We start from the raw sequence: 12,770 nt of genomic DNA on the forward strand, positions 1-12,770 counted from the left end.
CACAGCTGCTCTGGTGAGATCTCTGCTTGCAACTTGTTTTGCTCTGCATTTGTTACTTGTGAAAGGACAGAGAAGCTACCTTGTAAAAAGCTGATTTTCAGGCAATGCCAGTGTCACACACACCCTGGATCTCCAGGAAACCCATCCTGGCAGCCCAGCATTCCTGCCTCCCCACGTGGAGCTCCATGATGTCCCCATTCCATGGCAAGCCCAGTGCTTTCTGTTTGCCTTGATTTCTCCTCTTTCCTGACAACAAACTCGAGCCTTGCCAGAACACAGCCACAAAGCACAGTGCAACAGAAGGCAGGAGGCAGCATTCCCAGCTTCTGGAAGTCTGTTCCCTGCAGGCTGCAGCAGGAGCAGTGACTGCCCTGGGCTGGGCAGGCTGAACCCTCCACTGCAGCCCAGGCTCTGCAGCCTGGCACCTCTGGGGAGTGAAATGCCTCCCTACACTCGTGTTCTCCTTCCTTGGACAATCACACTCTGTTGTAGACATGTTGCTGTGGTTACAGGTCCTGGAATAGTTCAGGATGAACAATTTCTCAATCAGATAAATTGGCAATCATTCACTTGCTTCTCTGCTACAGGACAGAGAACTAAAAGGTAAGTTCAGGTGAGGTGATCCAGCCAGATTTATTCCAGTTGTACAGTGTGGAAGGGAAAGGCAAAGAGCTGACAGCTGGGTAGGAGATGTGGCCCTGATTTATCTGGAATGGGCACTGAAACTCCAAGGTAAGAAGGAGAAGAAGAAGAAGGAGAAGAAGAAGGAGGAGAAGCCTGACTCTCATATCTACAGACTTTCAAAAGTGACAGTGGATTGGAGGATGAAAGTGCCACCTCTCCAATGATGCTGGACAAACCAACAGTCCATCAAATTTCTCCTCCTCCAAAGAATGTAAAAGCAATAATTATTTACATGAAAGTGTGTGAGAACCTTCATTACAAGAATGTAAACATCAGAAGGCTTAGAAGAACTTAGAAGAACTTAGAAGAACAGAGTGACAACCATGACCTGGGACATGTGCCCTGTCCTGATTTACCCACCAAGCCAACCTTGCTGCCAGCAGCCCTTCCAAAGGCAGCCTGCCCTGTGTCTGGGTTACTGCAGGGAAATACCTTGGCTTTCTTTGTGACCTCCTGCTTCTGGCACTCAGCTCGCACTGATCTGTTTTGGGACAGACCTCTTTGCATCTTTGATTTTTATTTGCTCGCCCCTCACCCTGCCCGGCTCTGCTGCGTGTTCTGATGAGGTCGCCTTGCTGCTGTCCCCAGGCAGGAGATGAGAGCCGGGCTCAGGCCCCAGGTCGTGCCCAGAGCCAGGCTTTGTGCTCGGGTGGCTGCGATCCCTGGCTCGCAGGGACTCGGCTCCGGTTACGCGTGCTGGCGTCAGGCAGGCTCTGCAGAGCGCTGCAGCTAAAAATAAAAGCATCCAAAGCACAAACCCCGAAGAGAGCGGGATATTAAAATTCCAGGAAAGCTGGAGGAAAAGCTGGAGCAGCCCCGGGGGGAAAGCACCTACATTTTGGGCGGTTTAAACTGAGCCTCTGGGTTTGCCTGTTTTTAGCCCTCAGGGCCCAGCCTGCGGCTCCAGGTGTTTGTGCTCAACAAAGAAGGCTTTGGAGCCTTTTGGGAGGCAGAACCATCGGCCCTGCTGGCCCTGAGACCTCCCAACCCCAGGCACACCTGGCTCAGCCTTGGGATTCCCCTGGGATCCAAACCCCTGGATGGTGCTGGGTGTGGGAACACGGTTCTGGTGAGTCCTGAGGGGTCTGATGGGGGAATGGGCTTTTCACGGCTTTTTGCAGCACCTTTAATTGTCTGGAAGGTTAATAATGGATCTGTGAATCCAGGCTAAAGGGTCAGGATTAAACACTTACCAAACCTGCTTCCAAAGGTTAAATTAATTAGTCTGCAATCAGATGGAAAAGCCCCAGTGCTATTTCTAAGGGGCGGTTTATGCATTGTGTATGAAGGATTTGGTGGAAATTTCCACATTTTCTGAGCACAATCATAATCTAATAATCTTTGAAATTGTCATTTTCTATTTAAATATTAAATAGATACAGGGATTAATGTTTACCAGGTACAGAGTTGTATTTTCGAGCGTGACTGCCCTTTCCTGGAGCAGCACAGTTCCATTTCAGGCTGGCAGACCGCTTGCCTTTGACCCTTTGACTGCAAAAACCCTTTCCAGGTTTAATCGAAGCCTCTTTTAAAGCAGAAGCTTTATCTCTGCCTCCGTTTTGGGTGCTTTGAAACCAAACCCGCCAGGAGTGTGAAAGAGAGGTTTAAAAGCAGCCGTGTGTTTGCATAACAATGGATTACATCCGCACGGTCCCGGGGCTCCCAGAGCGCCGGCAGCTCCCTGCATGTGGGCCCGGAGTTTCCAAATGATGGCTGACATTGATGAGTGCAAAGGCCTGGCTTTTCCGAGTGTGCCACAGTTTAATCCTGCCTCTCCTCGGGGTTTTGGGGGCGCTGGGAGTCACAGGAGCACGGGATGAATGGGTTGAAGACCTTTAGGATGAGCTGGTTGTGGAGCTGGGCCTGGCCGTGTGCTCCGGGGCTGCCGAGCCTGGGCTGCTCTGAGGGGCTGCAGGATGGGCCCGGCGCCAGCACCTGCCCGGTGTGTGCTCTGAGGGCTTGCTTGGCTTCTTTGGGGAAGCCCAGGGCACGGGACCCCCACAGTTCTTCACCTTAAGAACAGCAGCTCCTTCTGAGGGAAGCTGGAGGTGACTTCTGCCAACATTATTTGGGTGTTTTTAATGGGTTCATGGAATATCTGAGTCAGGAGGGACCCACAGATCATCCAACCCACCCCCTGGCCCTGCACAGACAGCCCAGGTCCCCTGTGCATCCCTTGGGCAGGGCTATCCCAGCGCTGGATGTGCAGTGTGTGATGTGTGTCACCTTCTCGGGCAGCTCCAAATCTGTCCCTCTGTGCCTCATGCAGCTCCACTCCTTATTCAGGACTTTTCCTCCTGGTCCGAGCTCTGTCTCCCAGAAATCAGCTCAGTTTTTGTTAAAAGAGTTGCCCGGTACAAATCAGGTGTCCCCACATTAATTTTCTAGCAGCGGGTGCTGGGAACAGCTTCAGGGTGTGCGCAGGGTGCAGTCAGAGCCACCAACATCCTCTGGTTTTTGGGCAGGAAATTATCCCACTATTCTCTGAAAATCTGCAATGCTCACTGACCTCAAGGTTAGCCCCGTACTGATGTATTTCAGCCTCACCTCACCTCTCCAGCAGAATTAGAATTAGCCCTCCAAAGAGCTGGGCCAGGCTCGCTTTTACTGCTTCCTGCAGTCATTAATTAAGGTAGCAGCTAATTTTGTATGGGATCCTTTATTTTATAAATGGCTGTATTTTATAGAATGATTGCTGGAGAAAGTTGGATGTATTGCATCTTGAGTATTACTGAGGCTGGCAAGCAGCCAGAACAACCAAGGAGCAAAACTTCCAGGCAGTTTTCCATATCTGCAGTAAAACTTAAGTCTGCAGCAAAGTTATCTGAGGAATTCAGGCTGTGGACAACAAATGCAAAGGGAATGACACAGATATCAGGGCGGGGAAAAAAAAAGTGAAGTATTTTATGCTTTTGGACAGCTTCCTGCAGTTATATCACTGCATTTCTATTATTCCTCAGCAAAATCAGAGACAGCAGATTGCACTTGAGCAGCTCCAGTCATTCCTGGCAACCTGGGGAAATCCAAGTGAGCTGAGAGAGGTGGATCAGAGGTGATTCCCCACCCTTGTCCATTCATTCCAGAGTGAAATGGCCAAGGACCAGCATGTTGTGGATATTTCCCAGTGTTTTAATTACATTGTGCCTCCTCTTTGGCACAGTTTGTTGAGTATTCCATGTTTTTTTTAAAGAACAAGGAAACTGAGCTTACTGTGTTTTGAATGTCAGAGCACATTTCAAGGGAAAAAAAAAATCCCTAAAACCCATTGCTCCACAAACAGCAAGACTAAAGCAGTTTCACCACTGATTTATGTGGTCTCATCCCTAAAGCACCTCTGCTGTAAGGATAACTACATATATTTATATGTAAGGATAAATAAATAAATACATATATATATATATATAAAAGGATAAATGTGTATATATAAGGATAAATAAATATGTAAAGGGATATATATATATATATATATATATATATATTTATATAATATATAAAAATAAGGCTATCTTTACTGTGGTTCTCATTTCAGGGGGCAAACCCCTCACGTGCTGGGGCTCATTCAGCCTCAGGTACATGGGCACTGACCAGCCTGCTGCATAAACAGGAATATTTGGTGCCTGAGTTCTTTCTTTCCTTCAGCTGAGGAATGAACATGGTTCCTTTTTCTGTCTTCAGCTGCTGACTTCCAAGAAACTTTAGAAAATTAATTTTTCTTGAGGCCTTGACTCATGTGTCAAATATGTATGAAATTTGGAGCAGGAGATAGACTGAGCCATTACATAAGCTTCCTCTCCTTAGGAAAGCAACCTAATCAAGCTTTTTCCATAAAAACTCCCCACCCAAATGACTGGAAATGGAGCTTTTTTACAAACACAGGCCTGTGCCAAACAACAGCCATCAGAACCCCCCGGCCAGTGTCCTTTTTCTTGGCAGGGATACCTGCTTGTGCTGGACAATGGAGCACATTTTGTCCTCTGTGTTGAAAGAGGAGTTTACAAGTTAAACCTAACGTCAAGTTACATTCCCAATCCAAATCCCTAATAAGCTACCATTCATCAGGCTGGGGGAGAAAGAGTAACAAAATGGAAGTGCATTAAGTTTATTTCCCCAAATGTTCTGTTGCTGTACTCTCCCCTCTAAGCTCCAAGGGCACACTGCATTTCCCTTCACTGACAGGTATCCCATATTTCCTCACAATCTGAAGGAAGAAGGTTGGGACGAGTGTTTCGGGCATTGTAGACTGGATTACTGTGGTTAATCAATGTAGTTAATTAATGTAGGCTCCCTGCCCTGCACACCGTGGTGAAGGTAGCACTCCCTCTGCTCCTGGGCTCTCTGGTCATTGATGTGCTCGCTGCCTCCCTCACCTCTGAAGCCTAAATGTGACATTTTTCACTTTTTCCCCACCTCCCTCTGGTTTGGATTGCGCTGGGGTGTGCTCGGTGCTCCTTCCTCACTCTGGGGGAACATGAGAATGTTGCTGTGCTTCTCCTCCTGAGCACTGAGCTGCCACATCCCTCCTGGTGGGGCAGAGAAAGCCCCAAAGAGGAGCAGAGCTGCCAGCAAAGCCCAAGGATGGAGCGGCATCCACTCCAAAATTCACTGCACTGATCCTTGCACAAAACCCTGCTGTAGTTACACAGCTCTCCCATAAAAGGTGTTTGGGCTTATTTAATTTTTCATCAGAGTGGAAGTTTAATTAAATCCTTGTTCATTTTGGTGCCCAGGATGATATTAACTTTTGCAGTCAATTGGATACCAGCAGATTCAGTTTGACACTCAGGTTTAAGCCTTGCTCATTTTGATCCCACAAGGTGTCCAGGAGTCCCTGCTGGAAGAACCTCATGTCTGAGGGTCCCAAGCTTGTCACCTCCTCTGAATATTTCCAGCCAGGAATCACCACTCTTTCTCCTTGCCTCAAATATTTTGTTACCCTGGTAGCAGGAAGTGTATTGGGGGCATCAAGAGAGAAACCTTTTTACTTTGGTGGCTGCAGAGAAAGAGTCCAGAATTCTGTCAGAATGTTCTATTCTATTCTAGTCTATTCTATTCTATTCTATTCTATTCTATTCTATTCTATTCTATTCTATTCCTCTTGCCCCCTTAGCAAGAAGGAAGTATGATGGTTCCATAAAGAATGTGGGCTTTTATACAGAATACATCCCTCTGGTGCCCAAACCCTCTGGTATGTGAAATTATTGTTTGCTTAACAAAAGGAAAAACAAAAAATGCAAAGTTTTTGCAAGCCCTGGCTTTGCGTGCCCCAAACGCCAGGGAGGCACCTGCACAAATATTGTTTGCATACAAATACATTTGTGTACACAGAGGTGGAGAAGAAAAAGAGAATCTAAAAGCTGAACCACTCCACAGGAGCCAAGCTCTCCAGCTCTTTCAGTATGTAATTACTGAAACAATTACTGAAGGAACTGTATTAAAGGAAAAAGAGAATAAACATTTTTAATGAAGGCTGCCAGGTTCACACTCTGAGACTTCACTGGCATTTTTAACCTGTTGACTGAATTTGACGCAGAGTATTTTTAGCTGCACCTGTAGGTTGTTTTTGCTTTTGTAAAATGTCTCCACACCCCCTCCAGCCTTTCCACCCACTGTCTCCAGTGCTGGTGGAAGCACCACACACATACAGACTGGCTCGTTTTTTCTCACTTTCACTCCTTAGCACATACATGGGAATAATTTCACTGGTTTCACTTGAATTTATAATCTATTTGTCCACCAGTGCACCAGTACCTAACCAGCTGGCTAAAACCTGAGTGTCCTCCCAGAACTTTCACATAGAAAATTATTTCACTTTTTTGTTAGGAAATCTGTAGTGGATTTGAAATGAACTTTGTAGTTTTGAGCACTGAAAGCCAGGGAAGAGTTTTGGGTACAGAAGCTGGGCTGTTGAGGCAGAGAAAGCAGTGCTGCTGTTTGGATTAAGGTTAGCCCAGACTTTGTTACAAGTCTTGTCCTTCCTGTGCATTCCAAAAGCCAAGCTCCACGTGCTGGGATTGGTGATATTTCTGGTGTCATATGTGGAACAAGGCAGAGGGCATTATGAAAGAGGGGCTTGACACCAGGATGCCAGCAGGGAGAAGAGTCTCAAAGTGAGGGAAAGAAGAGGAGTTGATATTTTCATATTTCTGTCCAAGCCCTTTCTTTGGTTGCCACAGACGCATTGTCACTCTGTGCTGATCTGCATTTCATCCTGCAGCCTCCTCCCACTTTTCCATGGCATTGGCCTTGGCCAGCTGCTTCTGAACAGCAAATCTTCCCAAAATGAAGCAGAGGAGGATCCATGGGAATGCCTTTGCCCAAGTGCAACATGCCAACAGCAAGAATAACCCTGGTTTTGCAAAAGGGGCAACAAAAAGTGTGTCAGGCTGAAGGTGCAGAATTGCTCAGCAGCAGCAGCAGCAATTGCTCTGAGGCTCTTCTTGCCTTACTAAATCAAGTCAATACTTGCTCAATGATCAGGATCTCTCCCAGTTTCCATCTCGTGCTGCAGCTCAGAGGAGGAGGCTCCAGGAGGCTGTTCCTCTCCTCAGAGCTCACAAGCAGGGCAGGGATGGGAGCAGGAGCAGCTCTCCTGCCCAGGGTGTTACTGAAACCTGCCACCTGGAAATCCATTCCTCCTTGGAGTTGGACCCTCCCCTCTGGAGTCACCTGCAGCAGATGTCGCCCTGATTTTTTAAGATTTTCTAAGCCTTCTGATGTTTGCATTCTTGTAGCAAACTTTCTCACACACTTTCTGTAAACAACTTACTGTTTTGAATTCTTTTACGGAGGAGGAGAAATTTGATGGACTGTTGGTTTGTCCAGTGTCATTGGAGAGGTGGCACTTTCACCCTCCAATCCACCGTCACCTTTGGAAATCTATACATGTTGGAGTCAGAAAATAAACTTCCCTTTTTCTACCTTGAGAGCAGCAGCGTGTCCACGTCGTGTTATTTCGTGTCCCATAGTGACAGCAGGTGAGGGATTCCTCGGGTGTACCAGACACTTCACTTAGCTCTGGGCAGAGGGCAGAGGAATCACAGGTTAGTGAGGCAGTTCAAAAGGAAAAAAACCCAGGGCAATTAGGGAGCCTTGACAAGCAGGAGATGAATTCCTGCCAGGCTGCATTCTGGGCTGCTGGGACCAGCTCCCAGTGCCAGCAGATGACACCCAGAAGAAGTGCAAGGCTTTGATTTTGAAATTGTACACATAAATATATACACACAGATATGTATTTTATCTGAGGGAAGATTGTAATCGTTGTTTAATCAAAGGTGAAATTTTCAAGGTGCAGGAGGAACTCTGTTCTTCAGATTATATATTAAAGTTGGATGTGTATTTCTAAATCTGGTTTTGTTGTTTTAACACGTGGACATGGCTTTACTTTTACCTGCATTACACAATATACTGGTCAGTACAAAAATATATGGTTGCTGTCCTGAGAAAGACATTTAATGCATGATAAATGGGACTGTGTTAGTTGTGAAAAGCATTTAAATACCACAGTTAATTTTGCACATGGACTGGAGATAGCTCTAGTTCTTTGTGTGGAAACACAAGGTAGGAAAGAGACCCTTGGCACAGTTTTGTGTCCCTTTTGAAGGCATTCAGCTCACAGAATAAATAAATACTGCCTATTAAATAAATATCGAAGCCTATGTTGAGCAGTCAGAGCTGGGGAATTGACCCAGCCCCTGGTCAATTAATTCACACACCAGAGATGTGCAGGCTCACTGGCTATTTCAGCTCTTCCTCTGCCCAAATTAACTCCTTCCTCAAATTTTCCACCCCATACTGAGAGGTGGGTGATGCTGAGGGAGGGTATGGGCACATGGGAGAGGGGATTCTTGCAGCAGTTTTATTCCTGAGAAAATACCAGATTGCATTACAGGAGTCAACATTCCTGTGTTGATTAAAAAATTAAAAAAACCCAGTAGATTTGATAATCATTCCTTTCTAATTCACCTGAAGGAGTCTGAAAGGCTCCTAAAAATGATCAAATTCATCATATGCTACTTTATTATTAATTTATTATTCTTAGGTTTTCACAGGATTCAGTTCTCTCAGAAGAGTTCAGAACCAGCTCAGTGCAGTGTTTTGTATGTGAGTGAATGAAGGAAAACCATTTCTCTTTTCTATCCTCACAAACCTTTCTCTGAGGACACTCTAATCCCCAGGGCTCTGAGATCCCATTGGGGCAGTTAAAGGTGTCCTGCTCCTGTGTTATTTCCTGCAGGCTGCTCCCTTCTCCTGTGCATCAGAGCTGCAGCCAAGGGATGCAGGAGTAAGCTGAACCAGCGGTGACTTGAGCACCTGCTGGGGAGAGTGGCTGCAATCTGAAGGAAGTGTTTCCCCTGGCTAAAAAGCCAGCCTGGCAACAGCTACCTCTGCAGAGAGGAGGCCCTCAGTTTCAAAATCCAGTTTAGAGTGTCTTGCCTTGCTGGTCACTGCCCTGCCCACCTGCCAGGACACAGCTGGAAGAACCAGCTCAGTGTGAAGCTGTGAGAAACAGCCCCAAACCTGACTGAATTCCCCCCAGCTGCCCCCTCAGCCTCCCTGCCAGCGTCCTGGGCTTAATCACTCTCCCATCCTGCCTCCCACTGTTTTCCAGCACCTTTGTGGATCTGGTTTCTCTCACAGGCTTTGCATTTGGGTTCCTTCATCCATTGCCAAAATTCCACAGTTCTTTCCTCAAATCCAAAAGATGCTTTGCTTACCTTTTCCTGGTTCCCTCTTTGACCCAATTCTACCACCACAGAGCTGAAGGAATGCAGTGACAGCCTCAGCTCTGCCAGGAGAATTCCACCAATTAATATTTGGTTCGGGAGCTGATGGATGAGCAGATGCAACTTCAATTCAAAACTGATATGCTAACAAGGGCTCGTGGGAAATTTATTATTTCACCAAAGAATGACTCGAATTCTTGAGTGCAAGCTAATGAAGAACTACTGGTACACAAAGTTTTACACATTTAGGTCTTAATCAGAAACTTGTTCAATTGTTTATGGAATGGTCCTGATTCAGATGTGGCTGTTACACCACTTTTGTTAAGACTAAATAGATGCCAAGGCACAGAACAAACACTGATATCTGATCACTGGAAATGAAGTGATTACTGACTAAAGTGTTTATTTATGGGCAGAGATACCAGGGATGAACCATGCGGTCAGCAGGACCATCATTCTTTGATACAGTTGAAATTAATCCCTTGTGTGAAATGAATCCTTAACACTAATACTTCTTATCCAGTGCTTGCCTCTCTTCCTATTTTCCACACCTTTCTATTATTAGCTATCCATTTATATGAAAAATGTCCCTTGATATATTGCTCTGTGCCCCTTTGGCTGTGGCAAACTGCTCCAAATGCCACCTTTGTGCATCCTGCACCTCCAAGTGTGAGTGGATGCAGACTCAGCAGAGACATTCTGTCATCAGCTTTTTATTCTCCTGGTTTCAGCTACACACTGAAAACTCAGATTATAAAAAGATATGATCTCATTGCTGAAGTGTCTCCAACAACCAGTGGACTGAAATTGTTTTTCCATATTCAAAAAGCAAAATGCAGCATTTCACAGCTCTTTTGAACACGTTTGTGGAACTCTTAATTCAATATTTGTAGCTTGTACACCCCTGTTGTGCTGGATTTAAAAAAGGCCCAAGGGAAGATGAAAACTTGGCCATGTCAGCAGAGGTATGGTCGTTCCTCTTCTCCAGGAATAAGACACAGGTTGTTCAAGTCAGGAGGGAAAATTATTGAAAAACTGGGAGTTTATGATACTTGTCTTGTCCACAGTCACTTTTATGCAAATAGTGACCAGAGATCATCCAAGAAAAATGTATTTCCCAAATCTTAGGGCCAGTACCTGTGCTCAGAGACTGAACTAAGCAGGAAATTCCATTAGCAGTAATTCCTGCACTGTTCCTTCATCACCACCATCAAACCTCTCCAGGTGCTGCCCTGGAGTTTCACATGCAGGATGTTCCAACACTCCCAGCAAAGCCTCCCTGTGTGGAGGCACCTCAGCTTTGATCTTGTTCCATCTGGAGGTCAGGAAAACTCACTGGAGTCATCTCAAGCAGGAGTACATGGTGTTTTAGGGAACATGTATATATTATTGTCCTGGTTTGAAAGGACAGGTGTTTGCTAAGGAAGGCAGGAGCCTCTCTTGGAATGGAAAATGTAAACCCCCTCCCTCTGAATTATTATAATTTCGAAATTAAGGGGCTCTCAGGCAAAGATATGGGAATAGGAATAACAGTCCTTTATTGGGGAAGAAAAATAAAATTAAAAATGCAGTGATACAAAACCCACTGCCAGAGTCAGAGCAGGAGCTGACACCCTGTGGGTCAGGGTGGTGGCACAGTCCCATCCCATGGTGGCTCAGTCCTCCTGCAGTGCCAGCTGTGGTTCTGTTGGAGCAGGGATCCTGCACAAGGCTGGAGTTTTCCTCTGAAGCTCCAGTGGTGGTTTCGATGGGTCTGGTCTTCCTCTGGGAATGCAGTGGAGGAGAAAGCTGCTGCTCTGGCAATGCAGTTGGGAAAAGGCTGCTGTGGTGTCCCAAAATCTCCGATTCTGTCCAGGCAGGAATGCTTGGCTCCTCCTCCTGGGTGGAGCTTCTCCCAATGGGAGGATGTAATTTTATCAGCCATGCAGTGACACTCACTGGCCCGTGGACAGAAGATATTTCCTGGAGGGAGGATTGGTTGTGGGAGAGAGAAAGAAAACTGTCCAATGAACAGAACTGCCCCACCTCTAACAGATGGCAAACAGAATACACACCTCCAGCCACACCTTGTATTGCACCCTAACACAACTGTTTACACTAAAGCTGCTTTCTGGGCTGACATTCATGATAAATGTTCCTTTAGCTCCATTTCCCTGTGCAAAACCTGGCAGGGCCATTTTGTGATCACATCTTCTCTTGCTGTGGAGCAGAAATTGTGAGCATTCAACTGCAAAAAGCCTCTTCATGCATCTGGTTTGAAGTGAGCACAAAGATAATACAAAACACTCAGATTCTCTTGTGTTCCTTTAATTTCAGTGCTCAGAGTCCCATAAATTACCACTTGATGGGCCTTTAAGATTCTGCTTCAGTGGAATTTATTGGGCAATATCAAAAGCAAGCAAACAAGTGGAGAATGAAACCCAGCTTCCAATCTCAGGGTAGTGTTCCATGCTGAATTGTCCACAGAAACTGTAATTGCTTTCTAGCAGGAAGCAAAAGATGTTAAATCTCTTTGAAAAGTAGAAATTAGTCATGCACAGATCAAAATCTATTCATATGCAAAGACCACTCATCAATAAATTGCAGCTGCCTGAAAATAGCTGCAAGCCAGTGGAGAATATTCTGTGTGTTTGTCAAGTTAATCACTAACATAAAATTGCATGTTGGATGACACTGATGGAGCTCATGATTTTCAAATATTTCCTTGGCCTACAGAGTGATTACTCAAAAAGTATTTCTTCAGAAAAAGAACTCATTAAGGACCTTTTTGACAAAATGCTTTTTCATTGGAAAACAAGATTCACACCCAGTTCTGCATGGAAAGTTCAAAGTTTTGCATGGAAACCAATTTATTTTGGTGAAACGTTTGTAAAGGAAGGTCTCAGAGCTCTAATTCAAAGTTTCTGGTTTAGATGAGGTGTCCCTTCATTCCAAATTATCACATAGTCCAGGCCAATTGCTCCGAATAAAGAAGTTCCAGGATTTTACTCCTATTTTTTGTGGATTTATACAAAGTAAACCAGCTCCATCAGGAGAGACTTAAAGACAAAAAAACCCCAACCAACCAAACAGACAAAAAAAAAAGCAAACCAAACCAAAATCAAACAAACCCCCCGAAAATGAAAAAACACAAAAAAAAAAAAAAAAAAAAAAAACCACCCCAAAAAAAAAAAAAAAAAAAAAAACCAACAAAAACCCAAAAACAAAACCAAAAAAAACCCCAAAAAAACCCCCAAAAAACCCCCCAAAAAACCCCAAACAAACAAAAAAAAAAAAGACAGAAAAAAGAAAAACCAGCCACCAGAGGTGTGGGAGCTGCCCTGAGTGGCTCTCTCAGAGCCCCTCACAAAAAGCCCAAACCCA

The 12,770-nt window shown here is 45.3% G+C and overlaps 1 protein-coding gene across 1 annotated transcript in view; it reads left to right on the forward strand.

Annotated features, from left to right (window-relative positions):
• The first annotated feature begins 1,478 nt into the window (after positions 1 to 1,478).
• The window catches only part of RAF1 (Raf-1 proto-oncogene, serine/threonine kinase), a 63,063-nt gene continuing 51,771 nt past the window's right edge, over positions 1,479 to 12,770 (forward strand). Inside the window, exon 1 of the mRNA XM_041427539.1 lies at positions 1,479 to 1,753. The gene's annotated coding sequence lies outside the window, so the exon portion shown is untranslated. The remainder of the gene's footprint in view (positions 1,754 to 12,770) is intronic.

Source organism: Onychostruthus taczanowskii, unplaced genomic scaffold, assembly GCF_017590055.1.
Source record: "Onychostruthus taczanowskii isolate IOZ18803 unplaced genomic scaffold, ASM1759005v1 scaffold116, whole genome shotgun sequence".
NCBI lineage: Eukaryota > Metazoa > Chordata > Aves > Passeriformes > Passeridae > Onychostruthus > Onychostruthus taczanowskii.